Source organism: Mustela putorius, unplaced genomic scaffold, assembly GCF_011764305.1.
Source record: "Mustela putorius furo isolate JIRA1106 unplaced genomic scaffold, ASM1176430v1.1 tig00003854_pilon_pilon_pilon, whole genome shotgun sequence".
NCBI lineage: Eukaryota > Metazoa > Chordata > Mammalia > Carnivora > Mustelidae > Mustela > Mustela putorius.
The window spans coordinates 1,804,487-1,812,389 of record NW_025422006.1 but is presented as its reverse complement, the minus strand read 5'-3'; positions in this window follow the sequence as shown (position 1 = coordinate 1,812,389).

Genomic DNA, 7,903 nt, shown 5'->3' with positions numbered 1-7,903 from the left:
TGAATGCTCTTACTGCTAGGATAAATGAGGCAGAAGAGAGAATTAGTGATATAGAAGACCAAATGATGGAGAAGAAAGAAACTGAGCAAAAGAGAGACAAACAACTACTGGACCACGAGGGGAGAATTCAAGAGATAAGTGATATCATAAGATGAAACAATATTAGAATAATTGGGATCCCAGAAGAAGAAGAGAGAGGGGGGCAGAAGGTATATTGGTGCAAATTATAGTAGAGAATTTCCCTAATTCGGCAAAGAGAACAAGCATCAAAACCCAGGAGGCACAGAGAACCCCCGTCAAAATCAGTAAAAATAAGTCCACACCCCATCATCTAATTGTAAAACTTGTAAGTCTTGGTGACAAAGAGAAAAATCCTGAAAGCAGCTTGGGACAGGAGGTCTGTACCAAACAATGGTAGAAATATTAGATTGGCAGCAGACCTATCCACAGAGATCTGGAGGGCCAGAAATAACTGGTATGATATATTCAGAGCACTAAATGAGAAACAAATGCAGCCAAGAATACTATATCCAGCTCGGCTGTCATTGAAAATAGGAAAGATACAAAGCTTCCAAGACAAACAAAAACTAAAAGAATTTGCAAACACCAAACCAGCCCTACAGGAAATATTGAAAGGGGTCCTCTAAGCAAAGAGAGAGCCTAAAAATAACATAGACCAGAAAGGAACAGAGACGATATACAGTAACAGTCACTTTATAGGCAATACAGTGGCACTAAATTCATTTCTGTCAATACTTACCCTGAATGTAAATGGGCTAAATGCCCCAATCAAAAGACACATGGTATCAGAATGGATAAAAAAGACAAGACCCATTGATATGCTGTCTACAAAAAACTCATTTTAGACCCAAAGAAACATCCAGATTTAAAGTGAGGGAGTAGAGGGCACCTGGATGGCTCAGGGTGTTAAGCTGCTGCCTTCGGCTCAGGTCATGATCTCAGGGTCCTGGGATCGAGTCCTGTATCGGGCTCTCTGCTCAGCAGGGAGCCTGCTTCCCTTCCTCTCTCTCTGCCTGCCTCTCTGCCTACTTGTGATCTCTCTCTGTCAAATAAATAAATAAAATCTTTAAAAAAAAAAATAAAGTGAGGGAGTAGAAAACAATTTACCATGCTAATGGACATCAAAAGAAAGCTGGGGTGGCAATACTTATATCAGATAAATTAGACTTTAAGCCAAATACTATAATAAGAGATGAGAAAGGACACTATATCATACTTAAAGGGTCTGTCCAACAAGAAGATCTAACAATTTTAAATATGTCCCTAAGATGGGAGCAGCCAATTATATAAACCAGTTAATAATAAAATCAAAGAAACACATAAACAATAATAAAATAATAGTAGGGGATTTTAACACCCCCCCTTACTGAAATGGACAGATCATCTAAGCAAAAGATCAGCAAGGAAATAAAGGCTTTAAATGACACACTGGACCAGATGCATCACAGATATATTCAGAACATTCCATCCCAAAGCAACAGAATACACATTCTTCTCTAGTGCACTTGGAACATTCTCCAGAATGGATTAAATCCTGCGTTACAAATCAGGTCTCAATTGGTACCAAAGATTGGGATCATTCCCTGCATATTTTCAGACCACATAGTTCTGAAACTAGAACTCAATCACAAGAGGAAAGTTGGAAAGAACCCAAATAGCCAAATACATGGAAGCTAAAGAGCATCCTACTAAAAAATGAACAGGTCAACCAGGAAATTAAAGAAGAATTTTTTAAAAAATCATGAAAATGAAAACACAACTGTTCAAAACCTTTGGGAAACAGCACAGGCAGTCCTGAGAGGAAAGTATATAGCATTACAAGTCTTTCTCAAGAAATAAGAAAGGTCTCAAGTACACAACCTAACCCTATACTTAAAGGAGCTGGAGAAAGAACAGCAAAGAAAACCTAAACCCAGCAGGAGAAGAGAAATAATAAAGATCAGAGCAGAAATCAATGAAATAGAAACCAAAAGAACCTAGGTAGAACAATCAACAAAACTTGGAGCTGGTTCTTTGAAAGAATTACTAAGATTGGGATGCCCGGGTGGCTCAGTCAGTTAAGCAGCTGCCTTCGGTTCAGGTCATGATCCCAGGGTCCTGGGATCGAGTGTCACACCAGGCTCCTTGCTCAGCAGGGAGCCTACGACTCTCTCTCCCTGTGCCTGCCACTCTGCCTGCATGTGCTGTCTCTCTCTCTGTCAAATAAATAAATAAAACATTAAAAAAAAAAAAAAAGAATTACTAAGATTGATAAACCCCTGGCCAGGCTTATCAAAAAGAAAAGAGAAAGGACCCAAAATAATAAAATCATGAATGAAAGAGGAGAGATCACAACCAACACCAAGAAATATAAACAATTATAAGAACATATTATGAGCAACTATACACCAGCAAATTTGACAATCTGGAAGAAATGGATGCATTCCTAGAGACACATACATTACCAAAACCGAACCAGGAAGAAACAGAAAACCTGAACAGACTCATAACCAGTAAGGAGATTGAAACAGTCATCAAAAATCTCCCCAACAGGGGCGCCAGGGGGCTCAGTGAGTTAAAGCCTCTGCCTTCAGCTGAGGTCATGATCCCAGGGTCCTGGGATCGATCCCCGCATCTGGCTCCCTGCTGAGCAGGGAGCCTGCTTCCTCCTCTCTCTCTCTCTGCTTGCCTCTCTGCCTACTCTGTCAAACAAATAAATAAAATCTTTTTAAAAAAAATTTTTTAGGGGAGCCTGGGTGGCTCAGTTGGTTGGACGACTGCCTTCGGCTCGGGTCATGATCCTGGAGTCCCAGGATCGAGTCCCATATCAGGCTCCCAGCTCCATGGGGAGTCTGCTTCTCCCTCTGACTTTCTCCTCGCTCATGTTCTCTCTCACTGTCTCTCTCTTAAATAAATAAATAAAATCTTTAAAAATAAAAAAAAATAAAAATAATTTTTTTTTTTTTAAATCTCCCAACAAACAAGAGCCCAGGGTCAGACGGCTTCCCAGGAGAATTCTACCAAGCATTTAAAGAAGAATACCTATTATCCTGAAACTGTTCCAAAAAATAGAAATGGAAGGAAAACTTCCAAATTCACTTTATGAGGCCAGCATTACCTTGATCCCCAAACCAGACAAAGACCCCATCAAAAAGAAGAATTACAGACTAATATCCTTGATGAAGACAGATGTTAAAATTCTCACCAAAATACTAGCCAGTAGGATCCAACAGTACATCAAAAGGATTATTCACCACAACCAAGTGGGATTTATTCCTGGCTGCAAGTTTGGTTCAACATCTTCAAATCAATCAATGTGATACAATACGTTAATAAAATAAAGAACAAGAACCATAGGATACTCTCAATATATGCTAAAAAAGCATTTGACAAAGTACGGCATCCTTTCTTGATCAAAACTCTTCACAGTGTAGGGATAGAGGGCACCTACCTCAATACCATCAAAGCAATCTATGAAAACCCCACAGTGAATATCATTCTCAATGGGGAAAAACAGCTTTCCCCCTAAGGTCAGAAACACAGCAGGGATGTTCACTATCCCCACTGCTATTCAACAAAGTACTAGAAGTCCTAGCCTCAGCAATCAGACAACAAAACAAAATAAAAGGCATCCAAATCAGTAAAGAAGAAGTCAAACTCTCACTCTTTGCAGATGATATGATACTTTATGTGGAAAACCCAAAAGACTCCCCTCCCAAACTGCTAGAACTCATACAGGAATTCAGTAGTGTCAGGATATAAAATCAATGCACAGAAATTGGTTGCATTTCTATACACCAACAGCAAGACAGAAGAAAGAGAAATTAAGGAATCGATCGCATTTATAATTGCACCAAAAAACCATAAGATGCTTAGGAATAAACCTAACCAAAGAGGCAAAGAATCTGTACTCGGGAAACTATAAAGTACTCATGAAAGAAAGTGAGGAAGACACAAAGAAATGGAAAAATGTTCCATGCTTATGCATTGGAAGAACAAATACTGTGAAAATATCTATGCTACCTAAAGCAATATACACATTTAATGCAATCCTTATCAAAATACCATCAAATGTTTTATTATCAATTTTTTCAAAGAAATGGAACACAAAGTCCTAAAATTTATATGGAACCAGAAAAGACCCCAAATAGCCAGAGAAATGTTGAAAAAGAAAACCAAAGTTGATGGCATCACAATTCCAGACTTCAAGCTCTATTTCAAAGCTCTCATCATCAAGACAGTATGGTACTGGCACAAAAACAGACACATAGATCAATGGAATAGAATAGAGAACCCAGAAATGGACTCCCAACTCTATGGTCAACTAATCTTTGACAAAGCAAGAAAGAATGTCCAATGGAAAAATTCAGTCCAGCACCAACAAATGGTGCTGGAAAATCGGACAGCCACATGGAGAAGAATGAAACTGGACCATCTCCTTACACCACACACAAATATAGACTCAAAATGGATGAAAGACCTCAATGTGAGAAAGGAATCCATCAAAATCCTTGAGAAGAACACAGGCAGCAACCTCTTTGACCTCAGCGGCAGCAACTTCTTCTTAGAAACATCATCAAAGGCAAAGGAAGCAAGGGCAAAAATGAACTATTGAGACTTCATCAAGATCAAAAGCTTTTGCACAGCAAAAGAAACAGTCAACAAAATCAAAAGACAACTGATGGAATGGGAGAAGATATTCACAAATGATATATCATTTAAAGGGCTAGTATCCAAAATCTATAAAGAACTTATCAAACTCAACACCCAAAGAACAAATAATCCAATCAAGAAACAGCCAAAAGACATGAACAGACATTTCTGCAAAGAAGGCATCCAAATGGCCAGAAGACAGATGAAAAAGTGCTCCACATCACTTGGCATCAGGGAAATACAAATCAAAACCACAATGAGATACCACCTCACACCAGTCAGAATGGCTAAAATTAACTAGGCAAGAAATGGCAGGTGTTGGCGAGGATGCAGAGAAAGGGGAACCCTCCTACACTGTGGGTGGGAATGCAGCTGGTGCAACCACTCTGGAAAACAGCATGGAGTTTCCTCAAAAAGTTGAAAATAGAGCTACCCTATGACCCAGCAATCACACTACTGGGTATTCATCCTAAAGATGCAAATGTTGCGGGCTGAAGGGGCATGTGCACCTGAATGCTTATAGCAGCAATGTCCACAATAGCCATACTATGGAAGAACCTAGATGTCCATCAACAGACAAATGGATAAAGAAGATGTGGTATATATATATATATACACAATGGAATACTATGCAGCCATCAGAAAAACTGAAATCCTGCCATTTGCAACGACGTGGATAGAACTCGAGGGTATTGTGCTGAGCGGAATGAGTCAATCAGAGAAAGAGAATTATCATATGATCTCTCAGATATGAAGAATTTGAGAGGCAGGACAGGGGGCCGAAGGGGGTAGGGGGGGAAATGAAACAAGATGGGATCGGGAGGGAGACATACCATAAGAGACTCTTTTTTTATTATTATTATTCATTTGACAGGCAGAGATCACAAGTAGGCAGAGAGGCAGGCAGAGAGAGAGAGGAAGAAGCAGGCTCCCCACTGAGCAGAGAGCCCGACGTGGGGCTCGATCCCAGGACCCTGGGATCACGACCTGAGCCGAAGGCAGAGGCTTTAACCTACTGAGCCACCCAGGCTCCCCACCATAAGAGACTCTTAATCTCACAAAACAAACAGGGCTGCTGAGGGAGAAGCGGGGTAGGGATGGGGTGGCTGGGTGATGGACATTGGGAAGGGTGTATGCTATGGTAAGTGCTGTGAAATGTGTAAGCCCAATGATTCATAGACCTGTACCCCTGGGACAAATAATACATTATATGTTAATAAATAAACAGACAAACAAAATTTCATAAAACTATATACCGCCTAATATTATATGTCAACTACACTTCAATATAAAAAATTGCCCTGTACAAGTTTAAGTTTACATCTAAATCTTGACATAAGTTCAAACACTTTCAAAAGATATAACACCCCACATGTTCCAAATACAGATATTTTAAAGTAAAAAAAAAAAAAAAATTGCTGACTGGAAAGTTCCTAGAAAGACCACCATCAGAGCCATCAGTGGCTATGCTCATATTTGGGGTGGGTTTATGTGATTTACCCAGAGCTAAGGAGCTTTGAGTACCTGGGCATCCCTATGTTGGAGACAGGGGGAAAAAATCACTCTAAAAACAAAATCATCCTGATTTTACCAGAAACATGAGTGGGTACCACTGGGACTGTGCAGCTGTTCTCTCCGTGAAGGGAGAGTGGCTAGTCCGGTACTGACTGGTCATACCATCCAGGTAATTACTGGGTAGTCCCAAATGGGGCCCAGTGGTTTTGTGGCACAAATCTTTGCCCATGGCTTCTATCTGGGTGGTGGGGCTACTGTATCCTGGGTTTTCCGTAGGCACAGGGAGAGCCTGTCCCATGATAACAACAGTTGACAGCCTCCCTCTCCTTAGGCAAGACAGGCACACTCCATCTTTGATTCCCTCATCAGGCTGCCATCTTTGTTGGCTCCAGTGGCTTTGCAGCCATTGCAGCACATATGGCACACACAGACCTCACTTAATCCACTCAGTAAGCCTCAAAGGATCACTCCAAAAGCCCATCCTTACTGACCACTGAAATGTCTCTAATGAGAAGAGCTGTCCCCCGAGACAACAGCCTTGGACATGATTCCTGCTTCACAAGAGCTGTGGGCTCACACTCGCTGCATCTGCTAATGCATCAGGTTTATTAAGTCCGACGAGGACACAAGTCAATGCCCTAAGTGAACTCACTACCAGCCTTGGATTTAATACATCAGTGGTTGGGATCCTGGGACTCCTGGTGGAAAAGCTGTCACTGATTCTGGGAATCCTGGTCTTAATCCGTGTTCTCTCTTGCATAGTTGCCGTGGTGTCTGCCCCCAGCGAGGCCAGACAGATACCACGGACCCCACCTCTGGGCTAGTAAGCCCCTTTTCTGACCACACAGGGCACGCTGCAGAAGAGGGGGCGGGCATGCATGTGACCTTGTAAGAGGTGGTCACAAAAGGTGGAGTGTTCGGGGAGTTCACCAAGGGGATGTGGCCACCACTAGCTGTGACCTGGACCCAGGCACCCGACCCCTTGCCTTGAAATGTGGGGTTTGCTTGCCTTCCCTGCTCCCAGAGGCTGCTCCAAGGATGAACTCCTTGAACAGTGAAGTGGTGTTGAGGCCATTTGGATGGTCTACAAGACTAAATCCATTAAGACCTCTATATAAACCTTTAAGATGCGGCAGGTGGGTATAGGGTTCTACTTTTGCTATAAGTGCGCTTGCTTACTAAGCCTGCCTCTTTCTTTGGTGTCTTCCTGTCCTCTGAACAGGGGCCGCCTTCTCATTACATCTGGGAAGCTCCCAAGGAGTCCTGAATGAGATCATTAATAATAGATCCATGGACACTGTGTCCAGACTTTCACAGAACAGGGACACCTAGTAATGAGCATAGAGGACACACAGGAAACTTAGCACCTAATACTTTTATCCTTGGTGATATATATCAGGCTTCAATCTCATACCACTGATTTCTGCCCTAAGAATTTGGGATTCTTTGTTAATAAACACTCTCAAAATCATATTGGGAGCTACGATAGTGGCCTAAGACTTGAAATTTAATATGCAGGACTTTCTGAACAGACAGAGATCCCCCACACGTGCTCAGTTTTATCCAACTTCATTTATGTCCAGTTTGCAACCTCTGCCCAAAATAGTGACTAAAAGGAAGGAAACCCTTACAGTTCCTTGTTGGACTTGCAGCAGCCTTAAGAGGAGAAAAACAGCAGCCACTTTTTCTTCAATTCCAAATCGATCAAATCACATTAAGCTTTAAATATTTTGAA